The 15,681-nt window shown below is 45.1% G+C and overlaps 12 non-coding genes across 12 annotated transcripts; all 12 read left to right on the top strand.

Moving 5' to 3' along the window:
- Window positions 1–53: 53 nt before the first annotated feature.
- LOC141249021 (U2 spliceosomal RNA) lies at window positions 54–244 on the top strand. The gene has a single exon (XR_012311994.1). It is a non-coding gene; the product is annotated as a U2 spliceosomal RNA (small nuclear RNA).
- A 1,118-nt stretch (window positions 245–1,362) lies between these two features.
- LOC141248971 (U2 spliceosomal RNA) lies at window positions 1,363–1,553 on the top strand. Its single transcript, XR_012311946.1, has one exon. It is a non-coding gene; the product is annotated as a U2 spliceosomal RNA (small nuclear RNA).
- Window positions 1,554–2,671: 1,118 nt separating this feature from the next.
- On the top strand, window positions 2,672–2,862 carry LOC141248983 (U2 spliceosomal RNA). Its single transcript, XR_012311957.1, has one exon. It is a non-coding gene; the product is annotated as a U2 spliceosomal RNA (small nuclear RNA).
- A 1,118-nt stretch (window positions 2,863–3,980) lies between these two features.
- On the top strand, window positions 3,981–4,171 carry LOC141248995 (U2 spliceosomal RNA). The gene has a single exon (XR_012311968.1). It is a non-coding gene; the product is annotated as a U2 spliceosomal RNA (small nuclear RNA).
- Window positions 4,172–5,289: 1,118 nt separating this feature from the next.
- Window positions 5,290–5,480, top strand: LOC141249006 (U2 spliceosomal RNA). Its single transcript, XR_012311979.1, has one exon. It is a non-coding gene; the product is annotated as a U2 spliceosomal RNA (small nuclear RNA).
- Window positions 5,481–6,598: 1,118 nt separating this feature from the next.
- LOC141249017 (U2 spliceosomal RNA) lies at window positions 6,599–6,789 on the top strand. Its single transcript, XR_012311990.1, has one exon. It is a non-coding gene; the product is annotated as a U2 spliceosomal RNA (small nuclear RNA).
- Window positions 6,790–7,907: 1,118 nt separating this feature from the next.
- Window positions 7,908–8,098, top strand: LOC141248972 (U2 spliceosomal RNA). Its single transcript, XR_012311947.1, has one exon. It is a non-coding gene; the product is annotated as a U2 spliceosomal RNA (small nuclear RNA).
- Window positions 8,099–9,216: 1,118 nt separating this feature from the next.
- Window positions 9,217–9,407, top strand: LOC141248973 (U2 spliceosomal RNA). Its single transcript, XR_012311948.1, has one exon. It is a non-coding gene; the product is annotated as a U2 spliceosomal RNA (small nuclear RNA).
- A 1,118-nt stretch (window positions 9,408–10,525) lies between these two features.
- On the top strand, window positions 10,526–10,716 carry LOC141248974 (U2 spliceosomal RNA). The gene has a single exon (XR_012311949.1). It is a non-coding gene; the product is annotated as a U2 spliceosomal RNA (small nuclear RNA).
- Window positions 10,717–11,834: 1,118 nt separating this feature from the next.
- On the top strand, window positions 11,835–12,025 carry LOC141248975 (U2 spliceosomal RNA). Its single transcript, XR_012311950.1, has one exon. It is a non-coding gene; the product is annotated as a U2 spliceosomal RNA (small nuclear RNA).
- Window positions 12,026–13,143: 1,118 nt separating this feature from the next.
- LOC141248976 (U2 spliceosomal RNA) lies at window positions 13,144–13,334 on the top strand. The gene has a single exon (XR_012311951.1). It is a non-coding gene; the product is annotated as a U2 spliceosomal RNA (small nuclear RNA).
- A 1,118-nt stretch (window positions 13,335–14,452) lies between these two features.
- LOC141248977 (U2 spliceosomal RNA) lies at window positions 14,453–14,643 on the top strand. The gene has a single exon (XR_012311952.1). It is a non-coding gene; the product is annotated as a U2 spliceosomal RNA (small nuclear RNA).
- Window positions 14,644–15,681: the final 1,038 nt, after the last annotated feature.

Below are 15,681 nucleotides of genomic sequence, written 5' to 3' on the forward strand. Positions count from 1 at the left end.
ATGGACTTTTTAGGATCCTTGGGTGGCTCCGTAGTTTGAAACCAATTCTGGTTATCGCTTCTCGGCCTTTTGGCTAAGATCAAGTGTAGTATCTGTTCTTATCAGTTTAATATCTGATACGTCCCCTATCTGGGGACCATATATTAAATGGATTTTTAGAACAGGGAGATGGAAAAAGAGCTTGCTCTGTCCACTCCACGCACTGACCTGGTATTGCAGTATCTCCAGGACCGGTGCACCCCTTCTTTAATGCAGTTTCTAAAATCAGAAAGAATTGAATTCAATGTTTTTTGTTCATTTTGCTTGTTTGTCGGATTTTGGGATGGACTCTTTGGCTCTGCTTTTCTTCTCCTCATTGGATTTTTCATGTTCAAAGTTGCAGAAGCCAGATTACAAGCTCATTTTGGTTCAACTTCAGCAACTGTGCATTGCATTGCCATGTAATGTGATGCAATGCTATCTTTCTAGCTCTCCCTTTCTACTTCCTTTTGGATAAACAGACATATTAGGCAAGCATTTTGGAGCTTTCACCTAAATAACTACAGGTGGTGAGATAAGCTGCACAATATAATTGACCTTTCAGTATATTGTTGCACACACACCATCTATTTAGCAAATGCCCTTGTTATCAACAGCAGCCTTTTAAACTCACCCGAGCTAACAGGTATGTGCGCTGGTTACACTGCTGCGCTTAAAATTTCTTTTTTGGTTTGCTACAATGCCTTTTCTGAAACGTTGTCTCCTTCTGCTGGAACACTGACTTCTTTCATTTAATGCCTGCAGACTATAAAAGAGAACCCAACCCAAAAAGTTTGGTTGATTAGTCTGTGGCATTCTGTTAAACTGTTGCTTATGGCGGTCTCTGTGAGCTTCTCAGCGACATTCAGCCAGCCAGGTATCCTGCCTGCAGTAGATGGAATGTGGCAATGGAACGCTGGCTGCGCGTGTCATAATAGGCTCTGAGCCTTTATATACCTGTGCACAGCAGCAGCCACCTTCAGTCTGCTGCTGGACAGCCAGCAGCAGCAGCAGCAGCAGGAGAGGTATGTAATCAGGAGCCCTCCTGCTAAGGGTAGACAGCTGCTCGTTCCACCCCACCCCCCGCCTTAATTGGTTCTCCTCCCTTCCAACGGTGTTGAGGCGGGTGGGAACAGCAGGGGGTGAAGGTGCTGTGTTTAAAGAGGTGGAGTTATGCAGATCTAAAACGCGTGGATTGCAGCAGCAGCAAGCCGAAAAGTGCAGGCATGTAAGGGATCTAGAGGTTGACAACATGTCTTCTTAACGGGAGTCCAGGAGCTCATCTCCACAAATGGACTTTTTAGGATCCTTGGGTGGCTCCGTAGTTTGAAACCAATTCTGGTTATCGCTTCTCGGCCTTTTGGCTAAGATCAAGTGTAGTATCTGTTCTTATCAGTTTAATATCTGATACGTCCCCTATCTGGGGACCATATATTAAATGGATTTTTAGAACAGGGAGATGGAAAAAGAGCTTGCTCTGTCCACTCCACGCATTGACCTGGTATTGCAGTATCTCCAGGACCGGTGCACCCCTTCTTTAATGCAGTTTCTAAAATCAGAAAGAATTGAATTCAATGTTTTTTGTTCATTTTGCTTGTTTGTCGGATTTTGGGATGGACTCTTTGGCTCTGCTTTTCTTCTCCTCATTGGATTTTTCATGTTCAAAGTTGCAGAAGCCAGATTACAAGCTCATTTTGGTTCAACTTCAGCAACTGTGCATTGCATTGCCATGTAATGTGATGCAATGCTATCTTTCTAGCTCTCCCTTTCTACTTCCTTTTGGATAAACAGACATATTAGGCAAGCATTTTGGAGCTTTCACCTAAATAACTACAGGTGGTGAGATAAGCTGCACAATATAATTGACCTTTCAGTATATTGTTGCACACACACCATCTATTTAGCAAATGCCCTTGTTATCAACAGCAGCCTTTTAAACTCACCCGAGCTAACAGGTATGTGCGCTGGTTACACTGCTGCGCTTAAAATTTCTTTTTTGGTTTGCTACAATGCCTTTTCTGAAACGTTGTCTCCTTCTGCTGGAACACTGACTTCTTTCATTTAATGCCTGCAGACTATAAAAGAGAACCCAACCCAAAAAGTTTGGTTGATTAGTCTGTGGCATTCTGTTAAACTGTTGCTTATGGCGGTCTCTGTGAGCTTCTCAGCGACATTCAGCCAGCCAGGTATCCTGCCTGCAGTAGATGGAATGTGGCAATGGAACGCTGGCTGCGCGTGTCATAATAGGCTCTGAGCCTTTATATACCTGTGCACAGCAGCAGCCACCTTCAGTCTGCTGCTGGACAGCCAGCAGCAGCAGCAGCAGCAGGAGAGGTATGTAATCAGGAGCCCTCCTGCTAAGGGTAGACAGCTGCTCGTTCCACCCCACCCCCCGCCTTAATTGGTTCTCCTCCCTTCCAACGGTGTTGAGGCGGGTGGGAACAGCAGGGGGTGAAGGTGCTGTGTTTAAAGAGGTGGAGTTATGCAGATCTAAAACGCGTGGATTGCAGCAGCAGCAAGCCGAAAAGTGCAGGCATGTAAGGGATCTAGAGGTTGACAACATGTCTTCTTAACGGGAGTCCAGGAGCTCATCTCCACAAATGGACTTTTTAGGATCCTTGGGTGGCTCCGTAGTTTGAAACCAATTCTGGTTATCGCTTCTCGGCCTTTTGGCTAAGATCAAGTGTAGTATCTGTTCTTATCAGTTTAATATCTGATACGTCCCCTATCTGGGGACCATATATTAAATGGATTTTTAGAACAGGGAGATGGAAAAAGAGCTTGCTCTGTCCACTCCACGCATTGACCTGGTATTGCAGTATCTCCAGGACCGGTGCACCCCTTCTTTAATGCAGTTTCTAAAATCAGAAAGAATTGAATTCAATGTTTTTTGTTCATTTTGCTTGTTTGTCGGATTTTGGGATGGACTCTTTGGCTCTGCTTTTCTTCTCCTCATTGGATTTTTCATGTTCAAAGTTGCAGAAGCCAGATTACAAGCTCATTTTGGTTCAACTTCAGCAACTGTGCATTGCATTGCCATGTAATGTGATGCAATGCTATCTTTCTAGCTCTCCCTTTCTACTTCCTTTTGGATAAACAGACATATTAGGCAAGCATTTTGGAGCTTTCACCTAAATAACTACAGGTGGTGAGATAAGCTGCACAATATAATTGACCTTTCAGTATATTGTTGCACACACACCATCTATTTAGCAAATGCCCTTGTTATCAACAGCAGCCTTTTAAACTCACCCGAGCTAACAGGTATGTGCGCTGGTTACACTGCTGCGCTTAAAATTTCTTTTTTGGTTTGCTACAATGCCTTTTCTGAAACGTTGTCTCCTTCTGCTGGAACACTGACTTCTTTCATTTAATGCCTGCAGACTATAAAAGAGAACCCAACCCAAAAAGTTTGGTTGATTAGTCTGTGGCATTCTGTTAAACTGTTGCTTATGGCGGTCTCTGTGAGCTTCTCAGCGACATTCAGCCAGCCAGGTATCCTGCCTGCAGTAGATGGAATGTGGCAATGGAACGCTGGCTGCGCGTGTCATAATAGGCTCTGAGCCTTTATATACCTGTGCACAGCAGCAGCCACCTTCAGTCTGCTGCTGGACAGCCAGCAGCAGCAGCAGCAGCAGGAGAGGTATGTAATCAGGAGCCCTCCTGCTAAGGGTAGACAGCTGCTCGTTCCACCCCACCCCCCGCCTTAATTGGTTCTCCTCCCTTCCAACGGTGTTGAGGCGGGTGGGAACAGCAGGGGGTGAAGGTGCTGTGTTTAAAGAGGTGGAGTTATGCAGATCTAAAACGCGTGGATTGCAGCAGCAGCAAGCCGAAAAGTGCAGGCATGTAAGGGATCTAGAGGTTGACAACATGTCTTCTTAACGGGAGTCCAGGAGCTCATCTCCACAAATGGACTTTTTAGGATCCTTGGGTGGCTCCGTAGTTTGAAACCAATTCTGGTTATCGCTTCTCGGCCTTTTGGCTAAGATCAAGTGTAGTATCTGTTCTTATCAGTTTAATATCTGATACGTCCCCTATCTGGGGACCATATATTAAATGGATTTTTAGAACAGGGAGATGGAAAAAGAGCTTGCTCTGTCCACTCCACGCATTGACCTGGTATTGCAGTATCTCCAGGACCGGTGCACCCCTTCTTTAATGCAGTTTCTAAAATCAGAAAGAATTGAATTCAATGTTTTTTGTTCATTTTGCTTGTTTGTCGGATTTTGGGATGGACTCTTTGGCTCTGCTTTTCTTCTCCTCATTGGATTTTTCATGTTCAAAGTTGCAGAAGCCAGATTACAAGCTCATTTTGGTTCAACTTCAGCAACTGTGCATTGCATTGCCATGTAATGTGATGCAATGCTATCTTTCTAGCTCTCCCTTTCTACTTCCTTTTGGATAAACAGACATATTAGGCAAGCATTTTGGAGCTTTCACCTAAATAACTACAGGTGGTGAGATAAGCTGCACAATATAATTGACCTTTCAGTATATTGTTGCACACACACCATCTATTTAGCAAATGCCCTTGTTATCAACAGCAGCCTTTTAAACTCACCCGAGCTAACAGGTATGTGCGCTGGTTACACTGCTGCGCTTAAAATTTCTTTTTTGGTTTGCTACAATGCCTTTTCTGAAACGTTGTCTCCTTCTGCTGGAACACTGACTTCTTTCATTTAATGCCTGCAGACTATAAAAGAGAACCCAACCCAAAAAGTTTGGTTGATTAGTCTGTGGCATTCTGTTAAACTGTTGCTTATGGCGGTCTCTGTGAGCTTCTCAGCGACATTCAGCCAGCCAGGTATCCTGCCTGCAGTAGATGGAATGTGGCAATGGAACGCTGGCTGCGCGTGTCATAATAGGCTCTGAGCCTTTATATACCTGTGCACAGCAGCAGCCACCTTCAGTCTGCTGCTGGACAGCCAGCAGCAGCAGCAGCAGCAGGAGAGGTATGTAATCAGGAGCCCTCCTGCTAAGGGTAGACAGCTGCTCGTTCCACCCCACCCCCCGCCTTAATTGGTTCTCCTCCCTTCCAACGGTGTTGAGGCGGGTGGGAACAGCAGGGGGTGAAGGTGCTGTGTTTAAAGAGGTGGAGTTATGCAGATCTAAAACGCGTGGATTGCAGCAGCAGCAAGCCGAAAAGTGCAGGCATGTAAGGGATCTAGAGGTTGACAACATGTCTTCTTAACGGGAGTCCAGGAGCTCATCTCCACAAATGGACTTTTTAGGATCCTTGGGTGGCTCCGTAGTTTGAAACCAATTCTGGTTATCGCTTCTCGGCCTTTTGGCTAAGATCAAGTGTAGTATCTGTTCTTATCAGTTTAATATCTGATACGTCCCCTATCTGGGGACCATATATTAAATGGATTTTTAGAACAGGGAGATGGAAAAAGAGCTTGCTCTGTCCACTCCACGCATTGACCTGGTATTGCAGTATCTCCAGGACCGGTGCACCCCTTCTTTAATGCAGTTTCTAAAATCAGAAAGAATTGAATTCAATGTTTTTTGTTCATTTTGCTTGTTTGTCGGATTTTGGGATGGACTCTTTGGCTCTGCTTTCTTCTCCTCATTGGATTTTTCATGTTCAAAGTTGCAGAAGCCAGATTACAAGCTCATTTTGGTTCAACTTCAGCAACTGTGCATTGCATTGCCATGTAATGTGATGCAATGCTATCTTTCTAGCTCTCCCTTTCTACTTCCTTTTGGATAAACAGACATATTAGGCAAGCATTTTGGAGCTTTCACCTAAATAACTACAGGTGGTGAGATAAGCTGCACAATATAATTGACCTTTCAGTATATTGTTGCACACACACCATCTATTTAGCAAATGCCCTTGTTATCAACAGCAGCCTTTTAAACTCACCCGAGCTAACAGGTATGTGCGCTGGTTTACACTGCTGCGCTTAAAATTTCTTTTTTGGTTTGCTACAATGCCTTTTCTGAAACGTTGTCTCCTTCTGCTGGAACACTGACTTCTTTCATTTAATGCCTGCAGACTATAAAAGAGAACCCAACCCAAAAAGTTTGGTTGATTAGTCTGTGGCATTCTGTTAAACTGTTGCTTATGGCGGTCTCTGTGAGCTTCTCAGCGACATTCAGCCAGCCAGGTATCCTGCCTGCAGTAGATGGAATGTGGCAATGGAACGCTGGCTGCGCGTGTCATAATAGGCTCTGAGCCTTTATATACCTGTGCACAGCAGCAGCCACCTTCAGTCTGCTGCTGGACAGCCAGCAGCAGCAGCAGCAGCAGGAGAGGTATGTAATCAGGAGCCCTCCTGCTAAGGGTAGACAGCTGCTCGTTCCACCCCACCCCCCGCCTTAATTGGTTCTCCTCCCTTCCAACGGTGTTGAGGCGGGTGGGAACAGCAGGGGGTGAAGGTGCTGTGTTTAAAGAGGTGGAGTTATGCAGATCTAAAACGCGTGGATTGCAGCAGCAGCAAGCCGAAAAGTGCAGGCATGTAAGGGATCTAGAGGTTGACAACATGTCTTCTTAACGGGAGTCCAGGAGCTCATCTCCACAAATGGACTTTTTAGGATCCTTGGGTGGCTCCGTAGTTTGAAACCAATTCTGGTTATCGCTTCTCGGCCTTTTGGCTAAGATCAAGTGTAGTATCTGTTCTTATCAGTTTAATATCTGATACGTCCCCTATCTGGGGACCATATATTAAATGGATTTTTAGAACAGGGAGATGGAAAAAGAGCTTGCTCTGTCCACTCCACGCATTGACCTGGTATTGCAGTATCTCCAGGACCGGTGCACCCCTTCTTTAATGCAGTTTCTAAAATCAGAAAGAATTGAATTCAATGTTTTTTGTTCATTTTGCTTGTTTGTCGGATTTTGGGATGGACTCTTTGGCTCTGCTTTTCTTCTCCTCATTGGATTTTTCATGTTCAAAGTTGCAGAAGCCAGATTACAAGCTCATTTTGGTTCAACTTCAGCAACTGTGCATTGCATTGCCATGTAATGTGATGCAATGCTATCTTTCTAGCTCTCCCTTTCTACTTCCTTTTGGATAAACAGACATATTAGGCAAGCATTTTGGAGCTTTCACCTAAATAACTACAGGTGGTGAGATAAGCTGCACAATATAATTGACCTTTCAGTATATTGTTGCACACACACCATCTATTTAGCAAATGCCCTTGTTATCAACAGCAGCCTTTTAAACTCACCCGAGCTAACAGGTATGTGCGCTGGTTACACTGCTGCGCTTAAAATTTCTTTTTTGGTTTGCTACAATGCCTTTTCTGAAACGTTGTCTCCTTCTGCTGGAACACTGACTTCTTTCATTTAATGCCTGCAGACTATAAAAGAGAACCCAACCCAAAAAGTTTGGTTGATTAGTCTGTGGCATTCTGTTAAACTGTTGCTTATGGCGGTCTCTGTGAGCTTCTCAGCGACATTCAGCCAGCCAGGTATCCTGCCTGCAGTAGATGGAATGTGGCAATGGAACGCTGGCTGCGCGTGTCATAATAGGCTCTGAGCCTTTATATACCTGTGCACAGCAGCAGCCACCTTCAGTCTGCTGCTGGACAGCCAGCAGCAGCAGCAGCAGCAGGAGAGGTATGTAATCAGGAGCCCTCCTGCTAAGGGTAGACAGCTGCTCGTTCCACCCCACCCCCCGCCTTAATTGGTTCTCCTCCCTTCCAACGGTGTTGAGGCGGGTGGGAACAGCAGGGGGTGAAGGTGCTGTGTTTAAAGAGGTGGAGTTATGCAGATCTAAAACGCGTGGATTGCAGCAGCAGCAAGCCGAAAAGTGCAGGCATGTAAGGGATCTAGAGGTTGACAACATGTCTTCTTAACGGGAGTCCAGGAGCTCATCTCCACAAATGGACTTTTTAGGATCCTTGGGTGGCTCCGTAGTTTGAAACCAATTCTGGTTATCGCTTCTCGGCCTTTTGGCTAAGATCAAGTGTAGTATCTGTTCTTATCAGTTTAATATCTGATACGTCCCCTATCTGGGGACCATATATTAAATGGATTTTTAGAACAGGGAGATGGAAAAAGAGCTTGCTCTGTCCACTCCACGCATTGACCTGGTATTGCAGTATCTCCAGGACCGGTGCACCCCTTCTTTAATGCAGTTTCTAAAATCAGAAAGAATTGAATTCAATGTTTTTTGTTCATTTTGCTTGTTTGTCGGATTTTGGGATGGACTCTTTGGCTCTGCTTTTCTTCTCCTCATTGGATTTTTCATGTTCAAAGTTGCAGAAGCCAGATTACAAGCTCATTTTGGTTCAACTTCAGCAACTGTGCATTGCATTGCCATGTAATGTGATGCAATGCTATCTTTCTAGCTCTCCCTTTCTACTTCCTTTTGGATAAACAGACATATTAGGCAAGCATTTTGGAGCTTTCACCTAAATAACTACAGGTGGTGAGATAAGCTGCACAATATAATTGACCTTTCAGTATATTGTTGCACACACACCATCTATTTAGCAAATGCCCTTGTTATCAACAGCAGCCTTTTAAACTCACCCGAGCTAACAGGTATGTGCGCTGGTTACACTGCTGCGCTTAAAATTTCTTTTTTGGTTTGCTACAATGCCTTTTCTGAAACGTTGTCTCCTTCTGCTGGAACACTGACTTCTTTCATTTAATGCCTGCAGACTATAAAAGAGAACCCAACCCAAAAAGTTTGGTTGATTAGTCTGTGGCATTCTGTTAAACTGTTGCTTATGGCGGTCTCTGTGAGCTTCTCAGCGACATTCAGCCAGCCAGGTATCCTGCCTGCAGTAGATGGAATGTGGCAATGGAACGCTGGCTGCGCGTGTCATAATAGGCTCTGAGCCTTTATATACCTGTGCACAGCAGCAGCCACCTTCAGTCTGCTGCTGGACAGCCAGCAGCAGCAGCAGCAGCAGGAGAGGTATGTAATCAGGAGCCCTCCTGCTAAGGGTAGACAGCTGCTCGTTCCACCCCACCCCCCGCCTTAATTGGTTCTCCTCCCTTCCAACGGTGTTGAGGCGGGTGGGAACAGCAGGGGGTGAAGGTGCTGTGTTTAAAGAGGTGGAGTTATGCAGATCTAAAACGCGTGGATTGCAGCAGCAGCAAGCCGAAAAGTGCAGGCATGTAAGGGATCTAGAGGTTGACAACATGTCTTCTTAACGGGAGTCCAGGAGCTCATCTCCACAAATGGACTTTTTAGGATCCTTGGGTGGCTCCGTAGTTTGAAACCAATTCTGGTTATCGCTTCTCGGCCTTTTGGCTAAGATCAAGTGTAGTATCTGTTCTTATCAGTTTAATATCTGATACGTCCCCTATCTGGGGACCATATATTAAATGGATTTTTAGAACAGGGAGATGGAAAAAGAGCTTGCTCTGTCCACTCCACGCATTGACCTGGTATTGCAGTATCTCCAGGACCGGTGCACCCCTTCTTTAATGCAGTTTCTAAAATCAGAAAGAATTGAATTCAATGTTTTTTGTTCATTTTGCTTGTTTGTCGGATTTTGGGATGGACTCTTTGGCTCTGCTTTTCTTCTCCTCATTGGATTTTTCATGTTCAAAGTTGCAGAAGCCAGATTACAAGCTCATTTTGGTTCAACTTCAGCAACTGTGCATTGCATTGCCATGTAATGTGATGCAATGCTATCTTTCTAGCTCTCCCTTTCTACTTCCTTTTGGATAAACAGACATATTAGGCAAGCATTTTGGAGCTTTCACCTAAATAACTACAGGTGGTGAGATAAGCTGCACAATATAATTGACCTTTCAGTATATTGTTGCACACACACCATCTATTTAGCAAATGCCCTTGTTATCAACAGCAGCCTTTTAAACTCACCCGAGCTAACAGGTATGTGCGCTGGTTACACTGCTGCGCTTAAAATTTCTTTTTTGGTTTGCTACAATGCCTTTTCTGAAACGTTGTCTCCTTCTGCTGGAACACTGACTTCTTTCATTTAATGCCTGCAGACTATAAAAGAGAACCCAACCCAAAAAGTTTGGTTGATTAGTCTGTGGCATTCTGTTAAACTGTTGCTTATGGCGGTCTCTGTGAGCTTCTCAGCGACATTCAGCCAGCCAGGTATCCTGCCTGCAGTAGATGGAATGTGGCAATGGAACGCTGGCTGCGCGTGTCATAATAGGCTCTGAGCCTTTATATACCTGTGCACAGCAGCAGCCACCTTCAGTCTGCTGCTGGACAGCCAGCAGCAGCAGCAGCAGCAGGAGAGGTATGTAATCAGGAGCCCTCCTGCTAAGGGTAGACAGCTGCTCGTTCCACCCCACCCCCCGCCTTAATTGGTTCTCCTCCCTTCCAACGGTGTTGAGGCGGGTGGGAACAGCAGGGGGTGAAGGTGCTGTGTTTAAAGAGGTGGAGTTATGCAGATCTAAAACGCGTGGATTGCAGCAGCAGCAAGCCGAAAAGTGCAGGCATGTAAGGGATCTAGAGGTTGACAACATGTCTTCTTAACGGGAGTCCAGGAGCTCATCTCCACAAATGGACTTTTTAGGATCCTTGGGTGGCTCCGTAGTTTGAAACCAATTCTGGTTATCGCTTCTCGGCCTTTTGGCTAAGATCAAGTGTAGTATCTGTTCTTATCAGTTTAATATCTGATACGTCCCCTATCTGGGGACCATATATTAAATGGATTTTTAGAACAGGGAGATGGAAAAAGAGCTTGCTCTGTCCACTCCACGCATTGACCTGGTATTGCAGTATCTCCAGGACCGGTGCACCCCTTCTTTAATGCAGTTTCTAAAATCAGAAAGAATTGAATTCAATGTTTTTTGTTCATTTTGCTTGTTTGTCGGATTTTGGGATGGACTCTTTGGCTCTGCTTTTCTTCTCCTCATTGGATTTTTCATGTTCAAAGTTGCAGAAGCCAGATTACAAGCTCATTTTGGTTCAACTTCAGCAACTGTGCATTGCATTGCCATGTAATGTGATGCAATGCTATCTTTCTAGCTCTCCCTTTCTACTTCCTTTTGGATAAACAGACATATTAGGCAAGCATTTTGGAGCTTTCACCTAAATAACTACAGGTGGTGAGATAAGCTGCACAATATAATTGACCTTTCAGTATATTGTTGCACACACACCATCTATTTAGCAAATGCCCTTGTTATCAACAGCAGCCTTTTAAACTCACCCGAGCTAACAGGTATGTGCGCTGGTTACACTGCTGCGCTTAAAATTTCTTTTTTGGTTTGCTACAATGCCTTTTCTGAAACGTTGTCTCCTTCTGCTGGAACACTGACTTCTTTCATTTAATGCCTGCAGACTATAAAAGAGAACCCAACCCAAAAAGTTTGGTTGATTAGTCTGTGGCATTCTGTTAAACTGTTGCTTATGGCGGTCTCTGTGAGCTTCTCAGCGACATTCAGCCAGCCAGGTATCCTGCCTGCAGTAGATGGAATGTGGCAATGGAACGCTGGCTGCGCGTGTCATAATAGGCTCTGAGCCTTTATATACCTGTGCACAGCAGCAGCCACCTTCAGTCTGCTGCTGGACAGCCAGCAGCAGCAGCAGCAGCAGGAGAGGTATGTAATCAGGAGCCCTCCTGCTAAGGGTAGACAGCTGCTCGTTCCACCCCACCCCCCGCCTTAATTGGTTCTCCTCCCTTCCAACGGTGTTGAGGCGGGTGGGAACAGCAGGGGGTGAAGGTGCTGTGTTTAAAGAGGTGGAGTTATGCAGATCTAAAACGCGTGGATTGCAGCAGCAGCAAGCCGAAAAGTGCAGGCATGTAAGGGATCTAGAGGTTGACAACATGTCTTCTTAACGGGAGTCCAGGAGCTCATCTCCACAAATGGACTTTTTAGGATCCTTGGGTGGCTCCGTAGTTTGAAACCAATTCTGGTTATCGCTTCTCGGCCTTTTGGCTAAGATCAAGTGTAGTATCTGTTCTTATCAGTTTAATATCTGATACGTCCCCTATCTGGGGACCATATATTAAATGGATTTTTAGAACAGGGAGATGGAAAAAGAGCTTGCTCTGTCCACTCCACGCATTGACCTGGTATTGCAGTATCTCCAGGACCGGTGCACCCCTTCTTTAATGCAGTTTCTAAAATCAGAAAGAATTGAATTCAATGTTTTTTGTTCATTTTGCTTGTTTGTCGGATTTTGGGATGGACTCTTTGGCTCTGCTTTTCTTCTCCTCATTGGATTTTTCATGTTCAAAGTTGCAGAAGCCAGATTACAAGCTCATTTTGGTTCAACTTCAGCAACTGTGCATTGCATTGCCATGTAATGTGATGCAATGCTATCTTTCTAGCTCTCCCTTTCTACTTCCTTTTGGATAAACAGACATATTAGGCAAGCATTTTGGAGCTTTCACCTAAATAACTACAGGTGGTGAGATAAGCTGCACAATATAATTGACCTTTCAGTATATTGTTGCACACACACCATCTATTTAGCAAATGCCCTTGTTATCAACAGCAGCCTTTTAAACTCACCCGAGCTAACAGGTATGTGCGCTGGTTACACTGCTGCGCTTAAAATTTCTTTTTTGGTTTGCTACAATGCCTTTTCTGAAACGTTGTCTCCTTCTGCTGGAACACTGACTTCTTTCATTTAATGCCTGCAGACTATAAAAGAGAACCCAACCCAAAAAGTTTGGTTGATTAGTCTGTGGCATTCTGTTAAACTGTTGCTTATGGCGGTCTCTGTGAGCTTCTCAGCGACATTCAGCCAGCCAGGTATCCTGCCTGCAGTAGATGGAATGTGGCAATGGAACGCTGGCTGCGCGTGTCATAATAGGCTCTGAGCCTTTATATACCTGTGCACAGCAGCAGCCACCTTCAGTCTGCTGCTGGACAGCCAGCAGCAGCAGCAGCAGCAGGAGAGGTATGTAATCAGGAGCCCTCCTGCTAAGGGTAGACAGCTGCTCGTTCCACCCCACCCCCCGCCTTAATTGGTTCTCCTCCCTTCCAACGGTGTTGAGGCGGGTGGGAACAGCAGGGGGTGAAGGTGCTGTGTTTAAAGAGGTGGAGTTATGCAGATCTAAAACGCGTGGATTGCAGCAGCAGCAAGCCGAAAAGTGCAGGCATGTAAGGGATCTAGAGGTTGACAACATGTCTTCTTAACGGGAGTCCAGGAGCTCATCTCCACAAATGGACTTTTTAGGATCCTTGGGTGGCTCCGTAGTTTGAAACCAATTCTGGTTATCGCTTCTCGGCCTTTTGGCTAAGATCAAGTGTAGTATCTGTTCTTATCAGTTTAATATCTGATACGTCCCCTATCTGGGGACCATATATTAAATGGATTTTTAGAACAGGGAGATGGAAAAAGAGCTTGCTCTGTCCACTCCACGCATTGACCTGGTATTGCAGTATCTCCAGGACCGGTGCACCCCTTCTTTAATGCAGTTTCTAAAATCAGAAAGAATTGAATTCAATGTTTTTTGTTCATTTTGCTTGTTTGTCGGATTTTGGGATGGACTCTTTGGCTCTGCTTTTCTTCTCCTCATTGGATTTTTCATGTTCAAAGTTGCAGAAGCCAGATTACAAGCTCATTTTGGTTCAACTTCAGCAACTGTGCATTGCATTGCCATGTAATGTGATGCAATGCTATCTTTCTAGCTCTCCCTTTCTACTTCCTTTTGGATAAACAGACATATTAGGCAAGCATTTTGGAGCTTTCACCTAAATAACTACAGGTGGTGAGATAAGCTGCACAATATAATTGACCTTTCAGTATATTGTTGCACACACACCATCTATTTAGCAAATGCCCTTGTTATCAACAGCAGCCTTTTAAACTCACCCGAGCTAACAGGTATGTGCGCTGGTTACACTGCTGCGCTTAAAATTTCTTTTTTGGTTTGCTACAATGCCTTTTCTGAAACGTTGTCTCCTTCTGCTGGAACACTGACTTCTTTCATTTAATGCCTGCAGACTATAAAAGAGAACCCAACCCAAAAAGTTTGGTTGATTAGTCTGTGGCATTCTGTTAAACTGTTGCTTATGGCGGTCTCTGTGAGCTTCTCAGCGACATTCAGCCAGCCAGGTATCCTGCCTGCAGTAGATGGAATGTGGCAATGGAACGCTGGCTGCGCGTGTCATAATAGGCTCTGAGCCTTTATATACCTGTGCACAGCAGCAGCCACCTTCAGTCTGCTGCTGGACAGCCAGCAGCAGCAGCAGCAGCAGGAGAGGTATGTAATCAGGAGCCCTCCTGCTAAGGGTAGACAGCTGCTCGTTCCACCCCACCCCCCGCCTTATTTGGTTCTCCTCCCTTCCAACGGTGTTGAGGCGGGTGGGAACAGCAGGGGGTGAAGGTGCTGTGTTTAAAGAGGTGGAGTTATGCAGATCTAAAACGCGTGGATTGCAGCAGCAGCAAGCCGAAAAGTGCAGGCATGTAAGGGATCTAGAGGTTGACAACATGTCTTCTTAACGGGAGTCCAGGAGCTCATCTCCACAAATGGACTTTTTAGGATCCTTGGGTGGCTCCGTAGTTTGAAACCAATTCTGGTTATCGCTTCTCGGCCTTTTGGCTAAGATCAAGTGTAGTATCTGTTCTTATCAGTTTAATATCTGATACGTCCCCTATCTGGGGACCATATATTAAATGGATTTTTAGAACAGGGAGATGGAAAAAGAGCTTGCTCTGTCCACTCCACGCATTGACCTGGTATTGCAGTATCTCCAGGACCGGTGCACCCCTTCTTTAATGCAGTTTCTAAAATCAGAAAGAATTGAATTCAATGTTTTTTGTTCATTTTGCTTGTTTGTCGGATTTTGGGATGGACTCTTTGGCTCTGCTTTTCTTCTCCTCATTGGATTTTTCATGTTCAAAGTTGCAGAAGCCAGATTACAAGCTCATTTTGGTTCAACTTCAGCAACTGTGCATTGCATTGCCATGTAATGTGATGCAATGCTATCTTTCTAGCTCTCCCTTTCTACTTCCTTTTGGATAAACAGACATATTAGGCAAGCATTTTGGAGCTTTCACCTAAATAACTACAGGTGGTGAGATAAGCTGCACAATATAATTGACCTTTCAGTATATTGTTGCACACACACCATCTATTTAGCAAATGCCCTTGTTATCAACAGCAGCCTTTTAAACTCACCCGAGCTAACAGGTATGTGCGCTGGTTACACTGCTGCGCTTAAAATTTCTTTTTTGGTTTGCTACAATGCCTTTTCTGAAACGTTGTCTCCTTCTGCTGGAACACTGACTTCTTTCATTTAATGCCTGCAGACTATAAAAGAGAACCCAACCCAAAAAGTTTGGTTGATTAGTCTGTGGCATTCTGTTAAACTGTTGCTTATGGCGGTCTCTGTGAGCTTCTCAGCGACATTCAGCCAGCCAGGTATCCTGCCTGCAGTAGATGGAATGTGGCAATGGAACGCTGGCTGCGCGTGTCATAATAGGCTCTGAGCCTTTATATACCTGTGCACAGCAGCAGCCACCTTCAGTCTGCTGCTGGACAGCCAGCAGCAGCAGCAGCAGCAGGAGAGGTATGTAATCAGGAGCCCTCCTGCTAAGGGTAGACAGCTGCTCGTTCCACCCCACCCCCCGCCTTAATTGGTTCTCCTCCCTTCCAACGGTGTTGAGGCGGGTGGGAACAGCAGGGGGTGAAGGTGCTGTGTTTAAAGAGGTGGAGTTATGCAGATCTAAAACGCGTGGATTGCAGCAGCAGCAAGCCGAAAAGTGCAGGCATGTAAGGGATCTAGAGGTTGACAACATGTCTTCTTAA

The sequence above is a fragment of the Phyllobates terribilis genome, unplaced genomic scaffold (genome assembly GCF_046119375.1).
Source record: "Phyllobates terribilis strain yellow unplaced genomic scaffold, ASM4611937v1 Scaffold_4213__1_contigs__length_63642, whole genome shotgun sequence".
Classification (NCBI taxonomy): Eukaryota; Metazoa; Chordata; class Amphibia; order Anura; family Dendrobatidae; genus Phyllobates; species Phyllobates terribilis.